This window comes from Dermacentor andersoni, chromosome 1 (genome assembly GCF_023375885.2).
Source record: "Dermacentor andersoni chromosome 1, qqDerAnde1_hic_scaffold, whole genome shotgun sequence".
NCBI lineage: Eukaryota > Metazoa > Arthropoda > Arachnida > Ixodida > Ixodidae > Dermacentor > Dermacentor andersoni.
Genome location: NC_092814.1, coordinates 109,049,614 through 109,077,256, shown reverse-complemented (window position 1 = coordinate 109,077,256; position 27,643 = coordinate 109,049,614). Strand labels below are relative to the sequence as shown.

The window sequence follows — 27,643 nt, the reverse complement described above, 5'->3', positions numbered from 1 at the left end:
CGCCGGCTTCGGGCCCCTGGACATCAAATCGGTTTGCCTTATTGAATCCGACGGCGGATCCCCGGGATCTTTCCCTCTGTGTGACAAGGCGCTGTGAGCGGCTTTTGTCGCTACACTGAACAAGAATTTAATAACGCGGCGTCAGGCGCTTACACGATTGAGCTGTCAGGCGCACTGAGATTGGAGCCGTTGCCCGCAAGGGCCTTGCCTGGCTGCCGGACTGGCTATGCGGACGCTTTGTCAATCCGCGTCGAAGGCCGGCTGCCAGGTGCCGTCGGCCATCGGGCGAATTCGCTGTCAAGACCGCAGCTCGCTTTCAAAGCGCGTCGCGAAGTACGCCAGACGTGGGACCACCCAGATCCGCTGGTACGGAAAAGCGCCCACCGAGCTCAGCGCCGATACTATTCCTGTAGACGCCGTTTTACTCAGGTGTGTGGAGCAGGCAAACGCCGGACAAGCTGAAAAGCCGTTTTACTCCCGAAGACACGTGGCGCAAGCTCCAGAGACTGGAGGAGACGGCGCCAAATTAGGCCGACAGTCACGTCTCGTTGCAAATGACCTACGCTGCACCACTTAATATAACGTATACGCGGAGAGACGCACAGTATGTAACTATAAGAGCTTGAGCGTTTGGGAGGCACTGATAAGTTGTTGTGTCAGTAGTTTATGGAGGATATCTTATATATTTATATATATATATATATATATATATATATATATATATATATATATCCTAATGTCCTTCAGAGTGGTGATTTTTGGCGTGTTTACGCTCGAACATAGTTTTTTTTTTTGTTAGAGAATACACATCCTCATTTAATCAGCTCACCGCAAACTGAACTTTCCTGTTATGCCACGTCAGTAAATTTCCGCCATGACAGTAAATTCTATGCTTTTCTGTGATGTATTCCTGGATAATCTACGTTCTATATTTTGCAAGCTCCAACGTACATTGTAGCGCTGTATCATTAAAGCTTCGTGGAAGCGCTCTGAATCGTAAAGAAACCAGATCGACAACACATTAGAACAGTCATGCACGGTGAGTGAATGTGACCTCCATTTCTAACATGTAAAGTGTTCCATGTATACATATAGTACCTTTATTCAGACCAAAGGGAGGAGGAGGAAAGAGAAAAGAATAAGGCAGGGAGGTTAACCAGTATAACGTCCGGTTGGCTACCCTACACCGGGGGAATGGGAAAGGGGAAAGCAACGATCACAGGGAGAGAGAGGGGAGAAGGAAAGAAGGAAATTGCGGCAAGTTCGCTGACGCGTGCGGTTTTACAGTAATTGCCTTAATAGTCACAGGTGGTCGCACAAACCCGTCGTCCTTAAGAAACACAAAAGCGCCTTCACCGCTTTATGGGCCGACGGGCGATGGGGGCGGTGTTCCAGCAGCACCTGCACAGAAAGCGGCCGATTGTCCAGTTTTTGGAAAGCTTTGGCAAGTTCTTGTCTCTCTAGGGCATATCTTGGACAGTGGCACAGCAGGTGGTCGATGTTTTCTTCGGTGCCACAGACCTCGAATGCTGCACTGTCAGTCACTCCACTTAATGTAGAGTATGCCTTTGTGAAGGCAACTCCTAACCAAAGGCAACAGAGAAGCGTAGCTTCACGTCGGGGAAGTCCGAGTGGAGGTCGGAGCTGCAGGGAGGGGTTTAGTCGATGTAGTCGTGTAAGTCGTAAGTTTGGCGAGTGCCACTCAGTCACTGTGAGGCTGCGTGCCAGGTGTCGAAGCTGCCTTGCAGCGTCAGTCCTCGAAAGCGGAATTGGGACGCTGTGCTCTTCTTGATGAGCTGTGCGGGCAGCGTTATCGGCGGAATCATTGCCACTGATTCCACAGTGGCCAGGTACCCACTGAAAAACGACTTCGTGGCCTTTTTGTTGGACATCATGGTAAAGTTTACGACTTCGTATGTCAATTGGTCATGACATCCGTGTCGGAGAACTGACTGCGAGAACTGACTGCGTGCACTGTAATGCCGGTTTTGAATCACAGAACACAGCTCATTTTCTAGGTCTTTCAGAATCAATGAATTCCAGTGCTCGACGCAGGGCCGTTAGTTCTGCCGCCGTTGAGGTCGTGACATGCGATGTCTTGAACCGCAGTGTCATTCCTCGCGTTGGTATAACCACGGCACCACCAGAACTGCACGACGTAGTCGATCCATCGGTATAGATGTGCACGTGGTTGCTGTACTTTTCATGCAGAAGAAGTAAGCTCAGCTGTTTTAGAGCAGGGGCCGGTAGATCTGTCTTCTTCTGTAGTCCTGGAATCGTTATATCTACTTGTGGACGGCTCAAACACCACGGAGGAAACGCTGGCTTGGCCGCAGGTGTGTACCCTGAAGTAAACGACGCACGATGTGCACTGACAATACCGCTAAATGTCGAGCAGGGCCTTGCGGCAGTGAGGCTCGCCAAGTGGTGGGAAGGGGTCCTAGCATAATGCCTGAGATGCATACGCATTGTCTCAACGGTAATGTGCGTCGTGATTGGGTAATCCTGCGCAAGGGCAATGGTTTCAGCCGTTGATGCACTGCGTGGTAAGCCAAGACATATCTTAAGGGCTTGGGTTTGAATACTCTGAATCGCACGCAGGTTAGTCTTGCAGGTGTTGGATATTGCAGGCAGGCTGTATCGCAGGAATCCAACGAACAACGCCATGTACAACTGTAACATAGCGTGTATAGATACTCCCCAACTTTTTCCTGCAAGGAACCTGAACAGGTGACAGATAGCAGTCAGCCGCTTTTTCACGTAATTGACGTGCGGAGTCCAAGACAGGTCTCTGTCAATTACGACTCCCAAGAACCTGTGACTTCTGCTGCATGGTATAAGTTGTCCGTTAATAGATACGCCGTAACCAGACATTGGCTTCCTCGTGAATGCCACCATTGCTCACTTTCCGCATGAAATTTCAAGTCCTTGTTCACGAAGGTAGCAAGATGTCATTGTGGTTGCCTTCTGAAGCCGAGCGCGAAGCTGAAGTCGTGTCACACCTGATGCCCAAATGCAGATGTCGTCCGCATAGATGGAAACTTGTACGGTGCTTGGCAGGTTGTAAACTAATCCACTGAGGGTGAGATTGAAAAGAGTCGGGCTAAGCACTCCGCCTTGAGGCACTCCTCGGCTACCGTAATGCTCGGATGTCGGGCCATTTTCTGTGCGCACGTAGAATGGTCTCCTGTGTAAGTAGTTGCACACCCACATATACATCTTACCACCAAGTCCGACAGCTTCTAACGTGCTAAGGATGGCTTCATGGGTGACATTATCATAAGCTCCTTTAACGTCTAGAAACAGAGCAGCAGATAGTCGCTTACAGGCCTTTTGGTGTTGCACAAATGTTATCAAGTCAACAACGCTGTCTGTTGACGAACGGCCCCGCCTGAATACGGCCATAGCATGTGGATAGATTTCATTGTACTCTAAGTACCATTCTAGACGTGTTAAAATCATTCTTTCCATTGTTTTTCCGACACAGCTGGCAACTGCGATCGGACGGTATGAGCAAATGTCCAAAGGCGACTTGCCAGCTTTGAGAACTGGAATGAGGCGAGTTGACTTCCACTCTTGCGGAATCGTACCCGTCTGCCAGGAGTCGTTGTACAAGAGCAAGAGTGCCTTCCGAGCTTGGTCTCCTAGGTTACACAGGGCACAGTATGTAATGCCGTCAGGTCCTGGCGCTGAAGAACGCCTGCACAAAGCCAGCGCAGCTTCTAGTTCTTCCATAGAAAAAGGGCATTCTATGCGGGGATCGTGTGAGAACAGTGGGTGGTCGAGCATTCCCGTACCCGTTCCATCGGAATTTGCCTCGCCAGCAATCTTTCTGCAGAAAGATTCAGCGATGTCAATATCTCTACATTGTAGATAAAGTGCCAGAGATTTAAACGGGTGGCGCTGACCAAAGGTGCGAAGGCCACGAACAGTCCTCCATATAAGCGACAAAGGTTTTCGCGGATCCAGGGACTCGCCAAAGGATGCCCATTGTCGCGAAGCCAGCTTGTTCATGTGACGTTGTATCTTCTTTTGTGTTCGTCTAGCCAATCTCAAATCATGATTGGATTTCGTGCGTCTATATCTTCGCTCCGCACGACGGCGAATCGCTCGAAGTTTTGCTAGTTCGATGTCTACATCGGTGCGGGAAGAACTCCTCGAAAGCAAATGCGTGGTTGTTTGTATGGCATCCTTTATCGCGCCCTGTAGGTTATAAGAGGTGCCGTCACGACAACAGTCTTCCATTATTATTTTGTATTTAGGCCAATCGGTGCACTGGACGGTTCTCGAGGACTTGGAGCTAGTCAGACCTTCGATCTTCAAATAGGTTGGAATGTGGTCGCTACCCCGTGTTTCTAAATCGGAAAACCAGTGCACTCTTCTCGAAAGCGACCGTTAAACGAAGGTTAGGTCCAAGCAGCTGCTATACGCTGATCCACGCAGATAAGTAGGGCTACCATCATTTGACAAGCAAAATTCGCGTTCAGAGGCAAAGGACACCAACGTTCGGCCTCTAGAGTTAACTTTGGAGCTTCCCCATATGTAATGGGGGGCGTTAAAGTCACCAGTGAGCACCCACGGCTGTGGAGCCGATGTCAAAATTCCCCGTAGACGCTCACAATCTAGACGGCTTGCTGGAGATAAATAGGCTCCAAGAATTGTAAACGTGAGCTTTTTCTTCTTCACTGTTAAGCAAACGTATTGATTTTCTTCGTCAGGAGGCACTGGGTGATGTACATAAGTCAAGTCACGGCGTATAAACACAACAACCTTGCTGCACTCTCCGTGGGTAGAGGACATAAAGCACTCATACCCGGACAGTCTGATGGGAGCTGACAGGTTGGGCTCGCAAATCACGATAATGGGGAAGTGGTGCGTAAAGACAAACTGTCTAAAGTCGGACATGCGTGACTTAAGCCCTCTGGCGTTCCACTGAAAGACAGACGCATTCTTGACTTCCTCTTGAAACGACGGCATCTCTCAGGCCATGGTTTTACCCTAGAGCCGCAAGCACCGGACTCAAGGTGTCCAGCACCTGCAGTGCGCTCTGTGCCGACGGGGTTTTCATGCTGCTCAGTAGATTGCGCATGGCGTCCATAAGTGACTTCAGCATCACTATGACTTGGCGATTCTGAGTCGTCGTCCCATCCGCGGTTCGTGAGGTCATTGAGGGCGGCGCAATTTGATGTGACTCCGAGGCAGGTTGTGCTCTTGGAAGTGTAGGCCACTCTTCAGGAGGTGAGAGTGTTGCCCCAGTCTTCGTTTTGGCAGTATCTGTTTTTGTGGAAGTCGGCGTTGAAACGGCAGCCGCTTTGCCGGAAGATGGTGTATATCTTTCAGTAGACGTAACTCTTCGTGCTGCTCTTCTGTGCCGATGTCGTGGTCGCCTGAGAGTAGCAGCAGCCTCTTTGTGTGTTGAATGGTCCCGTACCATACGTTTGAGTACTGCTCGCTCGTTCCTCACCCGCGGGCAATCATTGGATGAGGCCTCGTGAGTACCATGGCAGTTAGGGCACTTTAACACAGTTGCGCGGCAGGCATCTGCTGAATGAGATTCGGCGCACCGTGGGCACACGTGGTTATTCCTACAGACACCTTTTACGTGTCCCATCTTGCAGCATTTGTAGCATTGCAGGGGCTTAGGTACGTATGGGCGGACTGGATGGCGGACGTGGCCAACTTTGACATGTGAGGGAAGGCTGTCTCCATCAAACCACAGTTTCAGGCAACGGGTGTTGCCAAGTCTTGTGATGTGCGTGATAAGAGTGCCTTCTGTAGTTGGCTTTATTAATATTGGTAAGTCGTCGGTTGGTATAGAAATATCGACATCATAAATGACGCCGATGGTCCCATTGCAGCCAGTAGGTATCATGGATCGCACCTGTACTTTGTCGATCTCCGTTACGTGCCGCAGGCTTTGCAGTGCACTACGGTGTAGAACATCTACTGCAAGGACATTCTTCCGTGCGTTTATTCTCACGTCCTTTATCTCATTTGGTGCGACTCACTCAAGAAACGCAGAAAGGACTTGGCTGTTTAGGAGTCGCAGATTTGACACTGGGTCCATAGGCATGAAGAGCATAGTGTGCGGCCAGCGCTGTGGTGTTGTCTTCATGGTAGAGACACTTGGCGACTATGACCTCCGTAGTAGTCTTCTTTTTGTGGTGCGGCTCATGACAAGCGTAAAATCGTCGTCCGATGAGTCGATGCTGTCCGAGTACAACTCGGTTGCCTCGCTGTCCGTGTCACTTGACGCATTTCCACGTTTCCTGGACGCGACCGCACGTGATGGCTTGGCTCCAGGAAGGTCTTCGAGGGCTTCTTCGTCCATTGCCACAACACGGGAGCGGCAGCTCCCAGAGTTTGGAAAGAAACAAAGCGAGACAAAGGTACAAGCGTTCTATGATAAAAACACTTCCTATTCAGACAAAAATTATTAAGTATAGTTAGTAGGGCAAATAGACGTCGGAAGAAAATGATCTTCCAAGAAACGTTTCGCCAGTGAGGACTTCAAAAGCTACAGACTTTGTCAATGAACCGAGCGGATTCAGTAGCGGGAAGGTATACTTCAAGCGGCGATACCAGAGCTGGGTTCATATTCACAAAAAGCTATCACGCAAACATTATTCGCAAGAGCAAATTCAAGCCAATCCTGATGTTGGGCGTATTATTGGCGATGGCGGCCGGCCAACGGCAAATAGCACTTATGAACGAAAACCTTTGTGAATTCGCCCTCTCAGTGAATCGCCTAGAAAGAAGAGACGGAGAGAGAGAAGAAACAAAAGCAGATAGAGTGAGTATCATAGAGCTGGTCTTTGGCTGGCTAGCTTCCTCTACGGTAACGTCCAGTCGGTAGGACTGATAAGTAAAGAGGCAATAAGGAATAAGGTGAGCAAAAGCTGTTTTCGCACACACGAGAAAGCATTTGTCAAACTATATATATAGCCGATAATGCTGACTGACGCTCCTAACAAAACGTCAGCATAAAATACAATAGTGCCTAGTTGATGTGACTGTTGACGGTCCAATCCCATTTCCACTAGAACTGTCCCATTTCGACTAGGCGCAAAGGCCATACGTGGCCCTTGCGCCACTAAACAACACACATTCATTCATTCAGAACTGTTGACACAACTACAACACCAAGCCAGCTGAGCGGGCAGTGATAGTGTGGAGAACCCTTTCAAAATACATCAGTGGTCATTTATTAGCCAAGTCAAAGCGCATCACGCACCTGCGGTGGTGTGTCCTAGCCATTTCTCGTTCGTCTGCTTTGTGGTGTATGATCTCAGCCTTTAGGCCAAAGACAAAAGGCTATCTGAAGTCGTCTCTGTACCACTGCATTTATAATTCGCCGTCTCTCAATGCCAGAGTTTTGCTTCAGTAACTTCTTGGAATAAGCAACAGATCAAACGAAGAGCTAACAATTCTTGAAGACAGCCCATTTTTGTGCAGTCGTGCATTTAGAAAAGTTGAGCAAGAACAAAAAGTTCGAAGCAAGAATGTTCGTCACCAATACTAAGATTAAGGGAAGTGTCTCATGGAAAGCTATTTCGCTCGCAGACTCTGCGCACAGCCAACGGATAATTCGCTTCGTACATTAAAGAAAATAATAATAATAATAATAATAAAAATTCACTCGTCCTGCATTAACCAGAACATGCTTTGTGTGCATCGGTGTGCACTTGTTTTATCTTCCGAACGTCGGGAACGGCGGCTGTTTGCCTTTCACGAAAGAGCAGCAAGGGAACGCGTGCCTTTGCATAAAAGCACAGGCACGCCCCCATTCCTTCGAGAGGTCCTTCTAGTACACAGCGCGCCTTGTTCGATTCTGTTGTTAAACTGTTAACCGGCGCTGCTCTTTATCTTTCTTCCTTCCTCGCCTTATACTATCATACTAAACTATAAGTAACTATTTTTTCTTTCTTTCTTTTTCTCTCTCTATCTCCCTTTTTAATGGCTAACCGGTAATGAGAATGGCTAGCCTAACTAATTTGTTTTTTTTTCTTAAGTGTCTAGCTCAAGCTAACTTTTTAGCAGACACCGCTAGTCTGCAAAAAAAAAAAAAAAAAAAACGCACTAAGTGCGCTGTAACTTGTGCTTGACACGACGCTATAGCAATGATACGCGAGTCCAACATTCTCGCTTTCTAACAGCAAAAAATAAACACAAGCAACAATAACAACAAAAAAAGATCCATTCAGACAAGAGCATTCGGCAAACTAAGGCAAAAAACGTGAATGCCTCATTGCCTATAGTAACCGCGAGCCCGGCACATCTCACGCATTTGGCCTTTCCCATGCTTCTCTCGCTGCGCACAAGAGTAGGCGCAGATTACTCTTCTTTGACAAGAACTGGCACACAGCAGTGAGAGCATTAAGCTACGTGCGCTTCTTCTCAAATATTCCCAGGCGATCACGCGTGCGAACGAAGCTGCTAATGGGCCTCTCGGCGCGGTGCTCTCTTGTGCAACTGCTGCAATTCCAACGGTGGTGAAAGTGAAGGCGACAACTGTCCGTACCGCCATTGCAATGTCTTCAAGCCGCTCTGCACAAGCACTCAGTAGCCTGCGTGTCTCTGGAGGAAGAAAAAATATGTGCCCGATGTGTCATTCTCTCCCTTCATGATATTATTTATGCTCTTTCTGTATTATCACTTTTTTGGGGGGGTTGCGTGTTCATTGCTGTAACGGCTTCCGAGATTTCAGAATATCTCGCTTCCTGTTCCGAGGTTGAAGCCTGTTCATTTGCGAATAGGCCTAAATGCTTCCCTCGTTGTGCTACCAGGGAGAGGTAAATAATAATAAAATGTGCTGCACATACTGTACAAGGGGCGCTGACAAACCAGTAACCGAAATGAGCAAAAAGCCGTCCGTGAGAGTTCTGTCCGTGGGTTTGCGCCTCCCTGTATCAATGAGCAAACTTGATGCTGCATTTATCGTTTTTTTTTTTTCGTCCAGAAAAGGACGATAGGCTCGGGGAGAACGCAACAGCTTCTGGACGAAGACGCAAGAACACACAGACACAGAACTTGTGCTGGGATGATAAGCGACTTTAATACTTCATGTTGGGCTTGGCGGTTCACTTTGTGGATTGCGTAGCACAAGCTATAGCACACTTAACGAAGATAGACGGTACAGGCGAGCACTTAAGCTGGGTGGATGCTTTTTCTTATTTTTGAAGCAGAATACGATGGATATTGCTCACCATGTTGTGTTCCCAATGTAGCTAACACATTCGTTGACTTGAGACGAGGAGCGCGAAGACGTAAAATGGCCCGTTGTATAGAAGAAACATAGAGCTCTTAAAAAATACTTGCTAGAGGGCTATACGGTTCATTTAATGAGTCGTGTAGTGTTTGGCCAAAACTAATTTAGTGAACCGACTAGCGCACTAACACGTGTTAATGAACTGAGCTGCTGTTCCCATAGCGCTCCTGATTATTATTAGAAAATGTGAGAAAAACTAAAACGCGTGGATTACGAAAGATCTGTTCAACGAGATAAGGACAGAAACCAAGTGCACAATATACGTATATGTGATTAACCATGCAAGATATAACAGCCGTATTTATCAACCTTAGATGAACGAATGCCGAGGACATAAATCATGATTATAACGCAGTGATTTCGCCAGTCACTATATATAGACCTCTCATTTGGGGAGATCTAAGCTAAAAATGATATAACTTGTTGCTTAAAGATTAGCGATTAGGTTACACGAGTACCGACTATCCTTATTCTCGGTCCCACATAGCCAAATACACAAGCGATTTCAGGTGCAGTATATCATGTACGACACGCAAAACGCTGTTAGCATGAAAAATGCTTTCATGCTCGGGCATTTACAGTTACACCGTTACACACCCTGACCGGAGCATTCTGAGTTGCTATAATGGATTTGCAAGCAGGTTCTAAGAGCATTGTGCTAGTTCATTCAGTAAACTATACTTTGTTAATATATATTATTCGGCTGCATTTAAGATATTTAATGACCTTCATTTTACTGTATCTATTGTCATACCTTCTTATATACAATGTATTCATTCCATAATCTACTCGAATACATCCATGCTTCTCGAATAAGTAAGGGAAATTATTCTAAAGCGAAGCGTTCTTCCTTGTGTCGTTTCTCTTGTGAATGAACAGAAAGAAACAGTAGAACCACAATTTATTACCGTATTCAGCACCCCTTTTCAGTCGATATAAAATGGTACGCCCCACCGTATAGATTAAACAGAGAAGAACTATAGGTCAGAGTTACACTCGATGTGCTATACCTGGGTCGAGTGTTGGTAATCGGTACTTGCGATTCATGTTACGGAGGTTGTCACAGTTTTCCATTTACAACGAATAGATGTTGGTGTCGCATTCCGCGCCAAAACTCCAGCGATATCACGCCGTGAGCTACTTTCATCGTCATTCCGTCATGACCACGATGAAGCTCACTTGAAAACACCTGTTATGCCACACCATGCGCCACAGCTGTCCCATCACATTAACCTTGAAAGTAAGCTCCGACTGTGCGCTGCTTCAGCCTGCTGGGATGCTAAGGCACGGTGTGTGACCGTGTGCTCGGCGCCCTAAGGAGCCGTGCCGCCAATAGTGGCTTGCGCACCGTGTGCTCTTACGGGTGACCCCGGAGCTCCCGCCACAGTGGGCCCCAGGTGGCCCGGTCGATGTGGGCCACTGCGTGCCTACGGACGTCGATTGCCCACCGGGCGTCATCTATATAAAGCACGCTCTGGGCGAATCCAGGCGAACTCGCTGGCCCATTGATCGGCGGCCGGTGCACGCCAAGCGGCGCACTCGGGTCAACACGGCCCCTGTGCCACAGCCTCCTGAGGCTCCGGGATGCTGACTCCTCCGAGGGTGGGCTCAAAATAGAGCCGCGGGCAAGCGTGGCCAGCCGTGCCGCCTCGCTGCAACCTCATTGCCTCCTGCTTGCCGGAGCCGCAATACACAGAGGGCCGAGTGCGCGCGATGCGGCGTTATACGGGCGATTCTCATTCGGGCTCATCATCCGACGGATGGCACGCTTCTTGATTGGGAACAAGTTTGGGTGGCCAGCGCCTGCAAGGCAACTTCTTAAAGAGCAGGCTAGCCGGCCACAGCATGTGTGGGCGCCAAGGCAATCGGCAGAGGCCGCTTCCCTGAGTCGATGTGACCAGCTGGACAAGGGCGAAGTGGAGTCGGGTATAGCTCAAGGACTTTATTATTATCCTTTTCTTGTCTAGCCGAATGGTTATGAAGCAAGAATATAAACAAACCAGGGTTCGCTTTTCTGTTTGTCAATTAATACTGTTGACAAACAATATTGTTAGGGAAATCTTGCCATTTTTGGGTGAAACCTCCATCTTTGGTCGCCGGCGCCCTGTACACAAGCATGGGCGCTTAGGTTTGTTTGTGTGCCATAATTCGCACGTGCCGAACGGGCAGCGGGGACACGTTGCATGGAGCCCGCACTATACATTGAATTAAACCAACGGAAAAGTGTGGCGCGAACCATAAAGCCAACTTCACCCCGCCATCATGCCCACATGGCTCGCAATTCCCTCCCTCACTGTGAGTCATGAAGTGGTCAGCCGTGGCCAAACAAAGAAAGCCTCAGGCTGGAGCTCACGTTTAGACAAGGGGATCAGTCTTCGTCAGTGCAACGATGATAGGCAAATAAGGACAAATTCGATTATGAATACCTCGAATTAGATGCGATATTCAATGTTACAAATTGAAAAAAATAAATAAGGTGCATTAAAATGTGAATGACTCCAAATAATCCATATAAACAACTATCCAGAAGGTTGTTTTTAAGAACGTTCACACATCTTGGGTATGTAATCCTGGAAACTCATGTTATCAAACCGTGTCCATCCCACTCGGAAATTCTCTGCGAAATCCGCACGTGTATAGTCTAACACACACGCACAAAAAAGGCATCCTGTGTTATTATCGAAGCGAATACGAGTGCACTTGGACTCCTCGATTCCAGACCGGCCAAAAATAGTTAAACTGCTGTGCTAACGACTGCTTAATGGGTAAGATTTAAGATATGCCAACGAGATATATATGTTCTGCTAAGTAGGTATGCTCCTTCTTTCATGTTAAACACACCACGGGTGTTTTACCGTTCAAATTTACTCGACAAAAAGGAGCCTGATAATCAACACATAACGACCACTCAGCGGTCATAAAAGGAACAAAGCTCTGTTCGATGATCACTCGCACAGGCTGCCCCAAATTTATAGCGACTTCCTTTGCTTACAAAACTAATCCATATTTCACAGCGACTTCCGGGAAAAGGAGAAAAAAAGAATAACTCAAAGTCGTTACGCAGTGGTTGTGTTGCTTTAAGTCAGGTGTTTTCTTCGGATATCGGATATTTTCTGTTTTCTAGCTTTCATTTTATTTATTTCTCGTTCACTTGTTCGTCTAAAATGAGTTGGGCCCGTAAGCGAAGCCACTTAGAGACAAAAGAGGAGTCAAGAGGGTAATTAGGTTCACTGATTGCTTCCCGAACGAAACAGCAAAAAAGAAAGAAAGGGAAGGGGAAGCGGAAAGGGGGGAGGAAGAAGGGGGTGGGCGAGGAAGACACGGGCATATACGGAAGAAGACGTCAGCGCTCCGTGTTTCCGGTGCAGAGGTTCTTTCGCCCTGTCTTCTTTCCCCGGGGCCGATTAAAGACGCCCTGGTGACGTCGTGTCCCACATGCCACGTTTGGTCCTTGGGGCGTCGCAGGAGTGAAACCAGAGGCAACAGGCGGCGTTTGTTGTCATTCGAGACGATCGACCTACTTTCACAGCACGGCTTGTTGGAATAGCAACGCAGCTCGGACGTCACCCGCCAAGACGGATGGTACTGATGTGAACGTTGTGCTCGGTTCACTCGGCGGTGCAACGTTGACAAAAGACGTCGTTGCCCCGTGCGCGAGAGGTGCGTATACGCAAGCTAGTTTTCAAAGACGGAAAAAAAACAAAAGTGCTTAAGTTAGAATACGGGCGGCTCAGAAGAGAGGCAAGCCATTTTTCTTTTTGTTTGCAGTTAGTTGTGTGCGGCGCAAAGCAAGTAAATCGAAGAACGTATACGCGAAAACTGGTTCCCGTTTTTTCGAATCAGTCTCTGGCGTGACGCTGCCGACAGCGGCGGCAACAGAATTGTCACAAATGCCCCGCACTCTCAGTATAATCCACCGTCAGAGATGTTTACTCCCCCAAAGTTCCTATACTGATGCCGAATGTTACCCGTGGTGGGTATATATGCGCATTTTAACAGGTCGCAGCGACTGCGACAATCCGTTCGATTCCGAAAGTTGCTTTCTCGCAGCTCGATATGGTTCTCATGTTCAACTGCATAAACATTCGGAGCTTTACTCGACACACACATGGCGTAACGACGTCCACACGGGGAACAATCGGCAGTTAGTGTTTCTTTGGCAAATGACTTTTGTTACTGTAGTGCGAGTCTTAATGTATCCTTCTATATCGCTCAATCCCACTGCGGCAGCAGTGCGCAGACCGGAGAGAACATCTTGGCCACCAGGCAGCGTCGCTTTTTGCTGAGTTCAGCGTCTTCCAGATCACGGCACGTCACCCTTTCGTTTGACGCGGCGGCCCATCGCTCCAGCAGACGTACGGCCATTTTTGGCAAATGTGTCACGTTCACCCGCCCTACTCGGGAGGCGACAGAGCTCTGGACGAATCGGAGTCGGCGAACCGCCTGCGAAAGGCGCACCAAAGAAAGGCGCACCGTCTGCGGCGACGGCTCCTTGTCCGTTGTGTAGCGACCGCTGCTGCCTATGACAGAAGCGGCCCGAAGCCATTGCCGTCGTATGCATCCTTGAATCGGGTTCCCAGCTCCGTGAAAATTTCTCGCAGTAGAGGGCCTTTCTGCCTTCGAGTTCGTGCACTCCTGAATCGAAAGTTGGCCATCTCCTACTGCCTCACGCTTCCCTTCTGACGGAGGCAACGGTTAAGCAGCGCGTTAGCTTTCTGTTTCTGCCTGTGTCGGACCACGCTTCTTGTGCTTGCATCTACGCCTAAGCTGTGTGCACTTTTAGAGACAATATTGCAATACTGCCAAGCCACACCGCAGGAGCCGCGATAAAAAATACAAATAAGAGCAACGTGAGGATCTCTTCGAAGCATTTCATTTTTCAAATCGGATGACGTCGCAGCAACCGTATAAGCCACGACTCAAGCGCATAGCCACGTACTTTCCCGCAGTGTGTGTCCTATGGACGCGTGCAGCTATAGCTGAAGCATACGTGCATAATATAATACGAGATTGAGCCAGCAAGATCGAGAAACACACAAATACAATACACGAATAATACCAAAAGAGCGTTGTTAACCAATTTCTATCATTATTTAGCATCCATTTCGGACACGTGCCTTAACTGTGATGGGCTTCTATTTTACAGCTTATTCCCTTCGGGTATTTGAAAGGCACAACCTATCGTTTCAAAGACGTTGCGAGGGCTTACAACCCATGTAAAGGAAACACTCTACACCAAAGCTAAATAGAACCTGCAGGTTCAAAATGAGAGGAAATCAAAAGACTCCCTATTATGCTTCGCTTAGTTTGTTCACGTGCAGTCTTAAAGCCTTATGTTGATACGCACTGGCACAGTTTGACAGAAGAATCACAAACGAGAGGACACTAAAGAGAGCGAACCAACGCATAACAATGGACAAACTGAGTAAGCGTTGCTCCTTCTATACGATGACCGATAGGGCTGTCTTTTACTAATGGCTCAAGAAAAAAAGAAAGTTAAACATCGGAAGATAAAAAAAGAAAAGAAACGTTCAGCCGCACCCAGTAAGAAAAACTCAACACGAATGTATAAAGCACAATCCCGTCACGAGAACCGCGCTTATAAAGATGTAGATTAACGTCTTTTCCTGCTTGTTTGGTTTCCTTTCCGGTGCTGTTTGCTTATAGTCTGGCTTTTTCTTTTTTTATTGATATTCACGGGAGCCTTCTCGTACCTCGAATAACAGTGATCAGCAAAATACGTAAAAAAAATCATGAAAATTCATAATGAAAGATTATTACGCGAATAAGTTCACGAAGGAGCCCTTGTATCCTTGAAGTCAATGTAATTAACATTTGGTCGGCATTCTGTGGCTTCGAATTTCGCACTGTACGGCTCCTTTATGCGCGCTTTTATGTTCAATCATGGAAGATGTTGTTTGCTTTTTTTGTGTTGTGTAGGAACGTTCAGGTTATCCGACGATCGAGGCCAACTTGAGCCTAATTTTAAAACACAATAGTTACACTCACGTGACAGCGCTGCTCGTGCGAAAAAATTACGGGAAAGAAAAAAAAAAACTTCGTGACAATGCTGAAATTGCCATATACGACAGGTCGTTTTGGTTTCATTAAAGAATATCGCAGTGTGCATTACGACCGTGAAAGTGACTCGCAGTGCTTAGAAAATCAATTAAAATCAGTTTCAGTTTACTTTTCTCATATGGCGCATAATAATGACTGGCGTCGAGAAAGATATAATGAAGGGCAGCAGTTAATGTAACGCACTGACTTTCCCCTGCTCCCACATTTATTTTTATTTTATGTCAAGAGGACGGGGAAATACAGAAGGTTCGATAAAAGAGGAGATGGGGGTAGAATCGGAGGTTGTGGTGGGGATACGGATGACAAAAAAGCAATGGGCAAAGCACCGGGTATTCTGACCCGCCGCGGTTGCTCAGTGGCTATGGTGTTGGGCTGCTGAGCACGAGGTCGCGGGATCGAATCCCGGCCACGGCGGCCGCATTTCGATGGGGGCGAAATGCGAAAACACCCGTGTACTTAGATTTAGGTGCACGTTAAAGAACCCCAGGTGGTCGAAATTTCCGGAGTCCTCCACTACGGCGTGCCTCATAATCAGAAAGTGGTTTTGGCACGTAAAACCCCATATATTATTATTATTACCGGGTATTCTGCTCCATTGTGAAGTAATATTAAAGAGCTCCTTTACCAAAACATATGGAGGCACGCAACAAAGTTATGCAGTGTTGCTAAACAGCAGCCTATCATACACCGCTATGGAGGAATATATATATATATATATATATATATATATATATATATATATATAAGGTAACATGTCACACCAAATGTAACGCCTTTCTGTAGCCGCAAATAGGGCTGGACGCGCTACACTTGGCAATCTTACCATAAGGCCTCCTTTGAAGTGATACACTGTGAGGATTGCGCATGAAGACGCCCTCGTAAGTTTGTGTCGAACGAATTGCAAAAAGAAAAAAAAGAGTGGATAATGGGGAGTGGCACATCGGGGCAACACATCCATTTGTTTTGCTGCCGCCAGGATTGGAGAGAGAATGAACGTCGTTTGCTGCTTTAATGGGAAAATCATACGTAGTTTCCAGCATGATTACTCAATAATGAGCCTATTATGAGTTTGTACAGCTGGTGTACAATTTAGAAGAAAGAAGACGTGCTGCGCGAAATATGTAATAAAACCACATTTGAATGCGCGCGCGCACTAAACGCTTGCTTATTTGTGCGCCTTCCACGTTCCAACATAGTACGCCGAGTTAGCGTTGTTTCTTAAGAAAGAAATGCGGGAATGACGAAGGAAATTTGACGAACGGAGAGGTTTGATCAAGAAACAGAGAGAGAAAGCGAGAAGGCCACACTCACAACATCTCAGACAAATTTGTTGTGGCTGGAATAGCTGAAAGCTATTCTGTGCAGGATACTGGGTATGCCAGGCGGGCGACCGCATTTTGCTTAGTCCTCCTAGAAAAAAAATGGGCCTGTAATCTGCACGCTAATTCGGATAGACTATCTCTTTGGGAGGCAACGGAGTGTCAACTAAATTCACAGCTTTTGCTCAGCGCTACTGGGAATTATAAATATTCGCTTCTAGTGCACCTGTCTGGGAAGTGCTGTCTTAGCTCGCCTTAGACGTACTTGTGGCCGTTCAGTACTTGCTTTGCAACCGATTTAGCCGACGAGGTCGTCTAGCTCGGCTGTCCTATGTTCTTTTTGATTTTGTATTCACGACGATCGAAAGGGCAGGGCGACTGGCGGGTTGCTTAACTTGCTGGTTTCAACTTTGTGTCGTATTGAACTGTTTCTTGTAGATCCTTTAAAATGTCATTATGCACTACAAATTCCGCGCACTGGAGCTTTCCCAGTCTCTCTTAATTCTCTCGGGTTTGCCCCAGTTTCACTTTCTTCTGAAGAGAAGCTGTACACGAACGACTACTCGGCAGTTCACTTAATGCTTACATTCGTTACGAAACTAGAGTTAGCTGCAGCCTTCTTTCTTTATGCTATTTGTTCTGGCTGTTTCCACCCTTTCTGCACTTTATACAAAGCAGAATAACGACGAATCATCTCAAAAATATATCAAGCAGTGTGCCGACACTGCTGTCTAAAATGTCTTTTTAAAAAAGTTGCACCACATGCCTTGTCCTCTTCTAGAGATGTAAAGGGCAGGGAAAAAAACGCAGAAATTAATAAAAAGTTGTACATTCTCGGTTTAATTACTTCAGCACAGTAAAGAGAAGAAAAACAAACAGCAAAGGCGACAGAAAGAAATATTCTATCCGATGTCAATGTAGTATGTTTTATCAGTGCTAGTTTTTTTCTTACAAGAAGTTAAGGACAGAAAACACGCGGCGGCCAACCATTGTTTATCGTTAATCGACTGTGGGAATTCTTCACATGTTCATGAATGCTCACTACTTCGTAATGGTCGGGCACGAAATGCTTCTTTTCGTGATAATACGGCGAGAAAACGTATTCATCTGTGTGTTACTAGATTGCCGTGCACGATCAAACATGAATGAGCAGATATTTTTCACTTATGGGAAACTCTCTGCGGCGCTACTCCAGCAATGTCGAGCGTTTGCGGCTCCTTTACATAGTAATCCGAGTATCCATATATTATCTCTCAGCAGAGTAGCACACTGATATAATTACTTTATTTTCACTATCGGGCCATCTTAGTCAAACGTTCTTGAGGCTCTTTGTGCGCACAATGCTTTGCCGCGAGTGGGCCAGCGGAACGAGAGTCGTGCTTCGCTTATGCGAGACTTTTCGGGAGCCGTTGTCAGCGAGCAAGCAGCGCCCTTCCAACTGAGCAACTTTGCCGCTGCTGCTACACTTCACTTCATCAGTACTACGGAAGGATTTATCGGTGCTTTTTTGCTTTCGCAATAGAGTGTGTAATCTCATGCAGTATTCATGTACTCATGTGACCCTGTCGTGTGTTCAAGCGTATTTCTTTCTTATTTTATTATTTGTTTCTAACCAATGATTTGTTGTTATGCTTCTTTTACTAGTATTTATGACAATAGCAGCTTATTTAAGACCGTAAATGCACACACACCTGACTTCTGTACACTGTTAGGTTTATTTATGTTGGCGTGCTGTATTTATTATGCTCCTTGTCTGCCAGTATTCGGGGGTGCAGACCTCGTCAAGCCTGATGAATGGCTTTTTGTCTGTACCCACCAAGTGTCTTTGATACTGAAACAAAATGATTGATTGATTGATTGATTGATTGATCAGTATATCTAAATGGCGCAATAGTTAGTTAGATTGGGTTTAGCGACGCAAAAGCGACTAAGGCTATGCTGCGCCAACCACAAGTTGTTATAAAATAAATTGAAATGACGCAACAAGATTTATTTCGCTTATAGCCTGAAAAAGAAAGTCGGGTGCACAATAATACATTTTTTTATTAACGCCTAGCAATTGTGTTATGCTTGAACATGTCCATCAGCGATGTCGTACTGAAGGCATCGTTTTTTGTAAGGTTATCGAAGATACGCATCCCTTGGATCGGTCAGTGTTTGAGTGAGAGATCCACCTGTAAGAATGCAATGCTGATAGATGCCGTTGTGTCGAGGAATAGTGCATGTGTCAGGAGTGAGCAGGAGTTACAGTTTCTGGGGCAGCAGATTGGCCGAACCCTTCCCTTCTCAGCAATGGCTTCTTCGTTCTGTCCTAAAGCCAGAGGCACATCCGAGTGAGGACATATCGCCACGGATAAGTGGCATTGAGACAAGCTCGATAATCAAATGTGCAAATTGATTGTGCACACAAACAAGAAAGGGAGAGGAGGGAGGAGGCGAAGATGTATAAAGCCTTGCTATGACATCCTTTTGATCACAGTCCTCACATGGTGACAGTGATCAAAGTAATTCATAACAAAGCGCTATACATGCATACAGGCAAGGCAAAGGCAACGTGACGCAAAGCAGTAAATCGTTGGGCTAGTTGGTACTACATTTTGAGCAACCTTTTCTTCAACTTATCTAGCTACGTTTCCGTAACACTCTAGCGCGCTTTCTTTTGCCCACAGCGTGCCGTTCTTTCCAATGTACTGTTTTGTCTTATAATTCTTTCCTGATCAACATAGCCAGGTGAATGATGCTGCTGCGAAACAAAACCCACTTCGTTCTCAAATTAGCTAAAGCATCAAAATTTCTGAAAGCACCGACTCCAAGTGCGCCAACTCTGGTGGAACGAGCCGCAAATACGCTCAGCTAAAACTTTAAAAAAAAATTATGGGGTTTTACTTGCCAAAACCACTTTCTGATTATGAGGCACGCCGTAGTGGAGGACTCCGGAAATTTCGACCACCTGGGGTTCTTTAACGTGCACCTAAATCTAAGCACACGGGTGTTTTCGCATTTCGCCCCCATCGAAATGCGGCCGCCGTGGCCGGGATTCGATCCCGCGACCTCCTGCTCAGCGGCCTAACACCATAGCCACTGAGCAACCACGGCGGGTCAGCTAAAATTTCCTAATAGGGTAATTATCACATACTTCACTAAAAAAAATACGTTATTTATTCATCGCAACCTTTACAGGCATATAAACAAATGAGTAAATAGAAACTGCGTGCAGTTATGCAACTTTTGGAAATCTTATGTGGCAGAAAAAAAAAATTAAAAGAAATTACTCGTTCAACACCCGGAAACATTGCATGTTCTTTCAACTATCCCATAGTAACGGCAATGCGACAACCTTCGCATTTTCATTCAGAATGGTGCTTAGGGTAGGCCACGGAAGGAAATGCATCCTAAAGAAAGCGGAAAGGAGGGGGAGGTACTGAAGGGGAAGGTTCGTGACCTTTGGCATCAATAAATATTGCCTTCAACATTCACAAATTTTCTGAACAATTCGAGAACTCAACCGGGCATTGCTTCCTCTCTTTCAATTTTACCATTGGCCGAGGTATGGTCGAGCCGTTGCATAAGAGCTTCCTTTCTTTTTCTTTTTTTTTTTCTCAAGCAGGTGCCTCAGTCAATATCACCGGAACTAAAACACTGGCGGCACGATAGAGAGGGGCCACCGAAACAAGAAGCATGTCGCAACAAGCGATTCTCCGAAAGCCCCATCACGCTCTGACGACACATTTCCGGTGTGCGGTGCTGAATCAACGAAGTTAAAGACAAACCAAAACCTCAGGCAAAAAAGGCGTGTCCAGGAAAGCGGAACGCCCACAGGAAGATCAGGCCACGCGAGAGATCCTACCGCTGGAGATATCGCTGTTTGCCCGGACAAATTCAAAAGCACACCGTGTTCGGGCTCGATTTGTGGTCTAGCTGGTGACCGCACGCCACAATAAAAATTACAAAGAAAAGAGAAATAAATAAAATACACAAACAAGAACAGAAATCTGGGAAGATCGCCTTTCTCCCTTTTTCGGGCGGCAATTCGCAAGGAAAGTTTCTCGGCTCTCGGCGCCAAAGCAGCAGCAGATGTGCGCGTCTGGCGTCCCTCTCCCCCCTGGACAGGGCCGCCCGTCCAAGGCAGGCCAAATCTGAGGTCAGACGTTTTTGATCCGGATCGAAATGTGGCCTGTCCAGGGTTATTAATCGATTGACTGGCTTGCCGGAATAGCCGGCCGGTCACCCGATCAATGTCCTTAGTTAGAACAGCAGCGCGGCGGCTTAAACAATCACAAGCGCGAGCCGCACCGATACCGCGGGTCGCAGAGCACATAAATAGCCCACCAAGTTTGCAGAAGCCACGTAAGCTTCGATCAGCTGGACTCGAGGGCCGATCCCGCGTAGCGGCTGCAGGCTGGCCTCCTCCTCGTGCCCCGGCAGCGCTATCCGGGCCTGCGAGGGAGCAGATAGCACGAGTTACACGGCCGCCGCCCATTACGAGCGCAACGGCTCGATGCGGGCGCTAAAGGAAACGCCTGTCTCGCGCCACCACTGTATACCTGCACAGCCCACGGGTGCCTGTCACTGCGGTGCGCTGAGCTCAGCGAGCTGCCCGCATGCGCCGTGTGCGGCCGCTCGGGCGGTCCCGAAGCGTCGGGCGCGAATTTCGCCATCCTTCCAGAACACCCTCATCACGGTAGGCCAAGGCATCGACTGAAAGCGTCGCCGAAGGCATTAGACAGGAGGACAAGTTTAAAGAACTTGCTAATGCGAAAGCATTAAATGTCCTATGAGGCAGAAAAGCCGGCGTTGTACGCAACGAGTGGTACCAAAATTAAATGTGACATCATCAATGTATTGTGTCACGTCATGGTGATACAGATGATAGCAAATGGTATAACAACGTTAATCAGTATTAATTATCGGTAATGAATGTATGTAAATTAAGATGTATTAAAATGTAATGAAGATGTAAAAACAAAAGACATGGCAAAAAAAGAAAGTGATGACAAAGGAAAAAGAGAAGTCCACTTGTCCAAACGCTGGCTTCGGCTTTCACCTTGTTCTAGTTTTACTCATCGTGCTATGCACATAGGGGGGCATATGGGGGCATATGTATAAAACACTGCCCCTTCATGATACAACGAGGAGCCTGCGCCACATTCCTGCGCCAACGTCTCCTTTTTATCGTGTCAATAAAAAAAGAAACGTTTGCTTACGTTTCCATTGAAGCAACACTGCTGCTTAAGGTTTCCTTAGCACAGAATATATGCGCAGGAAAACTATAGGCCTCCTTGACTCACTACAAACAATATCATTCCAGCATGCATTAAATTTTTCCAGCAGTCCTTTTGTAAGCGTTAAAAAATATTCTCTTTGTTTATAGGTCATGATACGATAACATGTAAGATAACTAGCCAGTCATTCCAAACACACACCAACGAAACTCAAGCTATTGTGCAGAAAAGGAATAGTGTAACTACTTGGAATCGCGATAACTCATTGATGCGACAGCATTTGAGCACAGCACAGCTCTTCTCGAACGCTCATGTCGTGTTACTGATCGTCCTAGATATTGTTTGCCGCGGCTGATGCGCATCAGAAACGCTTCGAAGTGTAAAAAATGTGTTTACGAAATGCGCCTGTCGCGATGCTTTTAATCGACCGGTGAAGAGATACTTTGCTCATGTGTTGTACATATATTCTTCTGTTTCTCGGCAACATAAAAAACGCCATAAGATTACGCACTACTTTACATACTTTTCTTTTTAAATTGGAGCCTCACGTGCGTAGAAAATTTCTCAATGTCGTGCATATACAGTAAGCCCATACTGGCTGGACTTTCATCTTTGTTTATACGAGTAAACGCCGGCAGAGCCGTAGTCCATTTCCTTTTTTTTATGGTACTTGGATGTGGTCGCCTTTAGTTGGCGCCGGCTACCCTTTTCACGTAGAGATTTAAAAAAAAAATTACTTAAATGCATTTCAACTAAAAGTCAACTCCACATCATAATAACACAATGTCCAGTCACATAGGTGCACTAAAGGAAACGGAAAGTCCGGTCACGTAACTACACTAAAATGAGGGCACATAAGAAAGCACGGAATATATTCAAATGAAGGTACATGAACCCAGGCATTAAATTGGCCAAAGTCGGGTTAAGAAATCCGATAGAATGAGTTTATCATATTTAAACACTCTACTCAATAGTTTCCGAGAATATTGCTCGCTTCTAGAAATCTTTGAAGAGCCAGTAACGCTCGTCTTTGCAATGAGTATGTTGGCCAAGGACCTTAGATCTTCCTGAGGCTAAAGGGCCTGCGATCTAATGCCACTAAATCAAGTGCTACGCGTTGTCTGTGTGTGTCGTATCGCGGACATTCTACCAAAAGATGCTTACATCTTCAACCGCTTGGCCACATTTGCAATCCGCACTATCAGCTCGTGAGCCTTTATGCAGGAAGTGTTTTGCGTACGCGGTACCAAGTCGCAGACGGTGAATGAGCGTTCCAAGGGCTCTGGTTGCATCTAATGTGGACGGGATGTTAAAATGAAGAGATGGGTCAACGTGAAACAAATCTGAAGGTTTACTGTTCTCATCAAAACATGTCGCTTTGCAACCACGGATTGAGATCTGTCTGTGCTCAATTCTCCTTGCGTTAGAGGGAGACCATGTGTGGCGTAATTAACATGCGCTTGTCCAGCTGCCTTGTCTGCTGCAACATTTCCAGTAATATTGCAGTGGCTAGGTATCCATTGTAACATTATTGCGCGATTCTCTTCACTTACTTTTGTGAGTTCATTTAGTGTCTCGTAAACTAACGCCATGTTTTTGCGAATTGCTGATGTCACCATGAAGTGAAGACAAAGCTGCCTGCGAGTCAAAAAGGATGACCCATTGTTCCCCTGTTTGCATTGAATTTATGTATCGTAACAAAGGCAATATTGCAAAAAAGCACTGCTGTTCTTGATGATGTCGTGTGAGATAGTTTAAACGTCTGTATATTATTCCATTCTAGAATGACAAAAGCAGCCGTAGGACAATTTGTTTGGCAAGAACCATCTGTATGCGCACTTGAATATAGACAGGGTATCGAAAGTATATCTGGTATAACGCTTCTTGTTGTGCTGCTAGCATAAGTATGTCTCGATTTGGGAAGTGATCGCTTCCACGTGTTTATGAGTCTGTTGTTCACCAAGAATCGGTAACAAGATCATTATGGCACAGTGTTATGCAACTGTTTCCTTGCAACTATGTCCGTTTCCTTTCATTGCAAGGAGGATTCACGCAAGCCATGTTTGCATACTGGCATTCTTATTTCTTTGTCGACAGATATTGACGCCCGGCCTTCGCTTGCTCAACTAAGTTTCCACGGCTATATCCTCGCCTTTTCCAACTTGTGCATATCTCCGTTGCACTCCTGACTGCCTTTTCATCCTCGTATTTAATAGGCAGTTGGTCATGTAGGTCATATATATATATATATAGAACCTTTTTAAAATCGGTCAGAGGGGGTCGCTTGCTCGAACCGCATGTAACGAAATCATGTTATAGCATAATCACTTATATATTCGCAATCGCACCAATCGCGCGCACATTACTTTGGTATCCCTGTGTAGAGGGAAAAAAAGCCATAACGCGATCTTGTATGCGTCGCGTGCAGAGATGGTGCCTTTGTTGTGCCACGCATGACGCAATCGGAGCTAAAATTAACCTCTTGCTTGGCGTTCAGAGACGGATAGCTCGGCAGTACGTTTGTAGGTCCCAGCACGAGTGGTAGCGCTTGACCGTTCTCACTCCACTTCCAGTAAGTATAATGCATCACACTCAAAGCTGGGTCATCAGCAATTATAATGCCTACAAGCAAGCTATTTGATGCAAAAAAGTTACAGAGGCACATGAGTCTCCTTGCATGCACTGAAGACGAAATCAGTATGACTCTCCCGCGCGATACTTTTCACTTGGTCATGTACTCGAAATGGGCAAAGTAAGTTTTGAAGGTGGGCCACCCAAATTTTGGGAGTGGGCCAGGTCGGTTTTCAACGTGGATCAACTCAATTTTTGAATTGGGCTAAATCAATTTGTTAGGTGTGGCCACGGCGTCTATCCGATACCGTGGCTGTTCACCGTGGGATTTCGCTGTGCGAGCCGCGCCGCGCCAGCGCCAGGAACGCGCCGTCATCACTTGGCCGCGTGGGTTTTGGTACTGTCGGATGTTAATGCCAGATACCGGATTTTCCGCTTCATGGGGCATATAATGCATTCGCATTAGAATTTCATGCTTGCTCGGTTATTCGCCTTCGACAAGCAACCTTCGCTCGCAACTACGACAGTTTACTTTGATGACAGACCGATATCGGAGCTAACCATCTTGGAATGCCAGCCTCATAGGGCATCGCAGCAGAGGGCGACGAAGACACTGTTAGAGCTTTATTGCGATAGCAATTATATGGACATTCCAGGCGCATTTTTTGCGTCGCCGTGATGCTCCGTATAAAGTACAAGAGCGATAACATCGTCTCGGCACCGTATGCTATAAGGGTGAATGAATGCACGAGAGGGAAACGCACGCTAGCGGCTCAATCTTGCGCGCGCGAAGGAAGAAAGCGGAGAGCAAACACGCCGTATTCCGTCGCGCGAGAGGCCGCGGGAAAATGGAAAGGACGGAGGGAGGGGGCGTTGTGCTCTGGCAGCTACTGCGCATTTCGCGACCGGGCGCAAGGGCAACTCACGATTGCGGTTCGACCTCACGCGCCGCATATGGAGGAAAGCGTGGAGGCAGCACGGAAGGGAGAGGGCGGCCGCTTCGACGCCGCCAACAAGTGCGTACATTGCATGTCCGCGCGTGGTCGCGCGCGCCGTATCTTGAAATGGAACCGCAGACAACTCATACCTTTGTGCGCGCTGCGTTCTCGACGCTCTTGAGTTGAAGCGATAGACCGCACGAAGGTCGCTTCGCTCACAGCTGCTGCCGCTCTTGCTCATACAAGCATTTTGATCACGAGTGTCCGCGCTCATAGAGTGTGATGCGTTCATGTTTGCTTGTGCGTGTTGACACCATGCTTGTTAAGTGAGTTAGTAAGGGAATGTTTCCAACTTTATACGGCCAATAGAACTGCTATCCTTACTTTGTATAGCTGTCTGCTAATTTGATATCGCAGTCGATGCTTCGTCCTTCGGGCAAAACTGCGACTTTTTAAAGGCAACAGACCTGTGCAAACGGGCTTGCGCTGAGTTGTTCGTTGGGCAGCACAACGTGATCCTGGGCTCTCATAGCGTGCGGTGATCCTGACCAGCTGGGATCGTGTATCTGTGCTTTCTTCCTCTCTCTCTCTTTAGGATGACACCAAAATGAAAGAGCCAAAGAAATTATTTAATGAATATGTGCCTCACTCTGCGATTTACTGATATCTTCAACGGCGATTAGCCACCTTGCCCCCGACTGCTGCTGATGTTTATTGTGAGGTAGCTGTACCGCAATTGGGGAGCAACCCACCTACATACTCCGGTCTGCTAGGCACACTCTGATTGATTGATTGATTGATTGATTGATTGATTGATTGATTGATTGATTGATTGATTGATTGATTGATTGATTGATTGATTGATTGATTGATTGATTGAGTCCCGAAGCAATGCAGGACCTATAAACGAGATAGTAGGGGAGGGATATGAAATAATTCGAACCATTTAGGTGCCGTTAACGTGCACCGAATGCTCGATAAACGATCGTTCTTGCATTCCGTCCCCGTTGAAACGCGGCCGCCGTGGCCGGGTTTTGAACTCGCGTTCTGGCTCTCAGTAGCTGAAAGGGTCACATTGAGCAGCATTCGCCTAGCAAAACAGGGGACAGACGCCCACCACCGCTGGTCACGTGATAACCACCACTTTTTTATTTGTGCTATACCCGTAGGCGTGCTATACGCGTTCAATGTGACGAACGCAGCCCCTCCAGCAATTCGTGTCGTCTGTTTGGTATTTTTTTTATCATTATTCTAGGCACGCGTTTTGCGAATTGCCGGCAGAAACCACGTCTGTCGTCGTCGTCGCCGCTCCCGCGGAGAATTCTCCGTTATTTCTCTGGGTGCTTGGAAATAACCTAACTCTTTGAATTGTTCCCTCTTGGACACCAAGGGTTTGAATTCACCCTCGAGAAAGCAGAGCGTGGAGTGCTAAAGTACAAATACTCATTTCACCTACATCCAGCCAGCTCACACAGGATGGATGCATAAAACGAGAGGGATGAAAGACCTCACGAGGCGTTCATTTGAGGGATCGCCCGACATTTGTGCGCAGGCGCGAGTAATGGCGGGCGCGAGAGAGAAAATCTGGGGGATTTTGCTCCTTGAATATATGAATCTGCTTAGGCACTGCGGAGGAGGTTTCTTAGCGCTTGTTGTATGCGTTTGTCTCTAGGCTTGCCGGCATTGCGGAGTGGGGTCGAGTTTGTTTACGCTCGGACGCTATAGCTGCCGGCGCGGTGAAATAGGTGAAGCAGCGGGCACTAACGCGCCATTTGGCGACCGCTGCGTCGGACAGTCTGTCTCGCACCTGCGGCGCTCGTGCTAAGTTAATCGTGCCGGACCATAGCTTTCTCGCGCCTTACGGCGATGTACCTTGGATATAACATCACAGATGTTTCCGTGGAAGCAGTAAGGACCGTAGTAGAGGCTGGGCCGCATATATTGCAAATGTAGAAGTCAGAGCGCCTCAGCAACTGCGTTTAAACGCAACTTGTTGAAAGGCTGCCGGTGATGATTGACGCCCCTGCAACCGCTATGAGAATACTTCGGGCTACCCTAACGGCTCTTACGCTAAGCTAACCTAGCCTAACGTTAACATGTTTAACGTTAACCTAAGCAAACGTGGCCGACACGAAAAGACAATAATCCTCACGGCGTAACCACCGTGAGAATACGCCGCGCCACCCTAACGCATTTTACACTAGCCTAACCTAATCTAAGGTAACCTAAACCTAAGCTAACCTA

At 47.0% G+C, this 27,643-nt stretch overlaps 1 protein-coding gene across 1 annotated transcript in view; it reads right to left on the bottom strand.

Moving 5' to 3' along the window:
• The window catches only part of LOC126545605 (coactosin-like protein), an 829,152-nt gene that overhangs the window by 533,544 nt on the left and 267,965 nt on the right, over positions 1-27,643 (bottom strand). Inside the window, exon 3 of the mRNA XM_055061883.2 lies at positions 20,998-21,105. The gene's annotated coding sequence lies outside the window, so the exon portion shown is untranslated. The remainder of the gene's footprint in view (positions 1-20,997; positions 21,106-27,643) is intronic.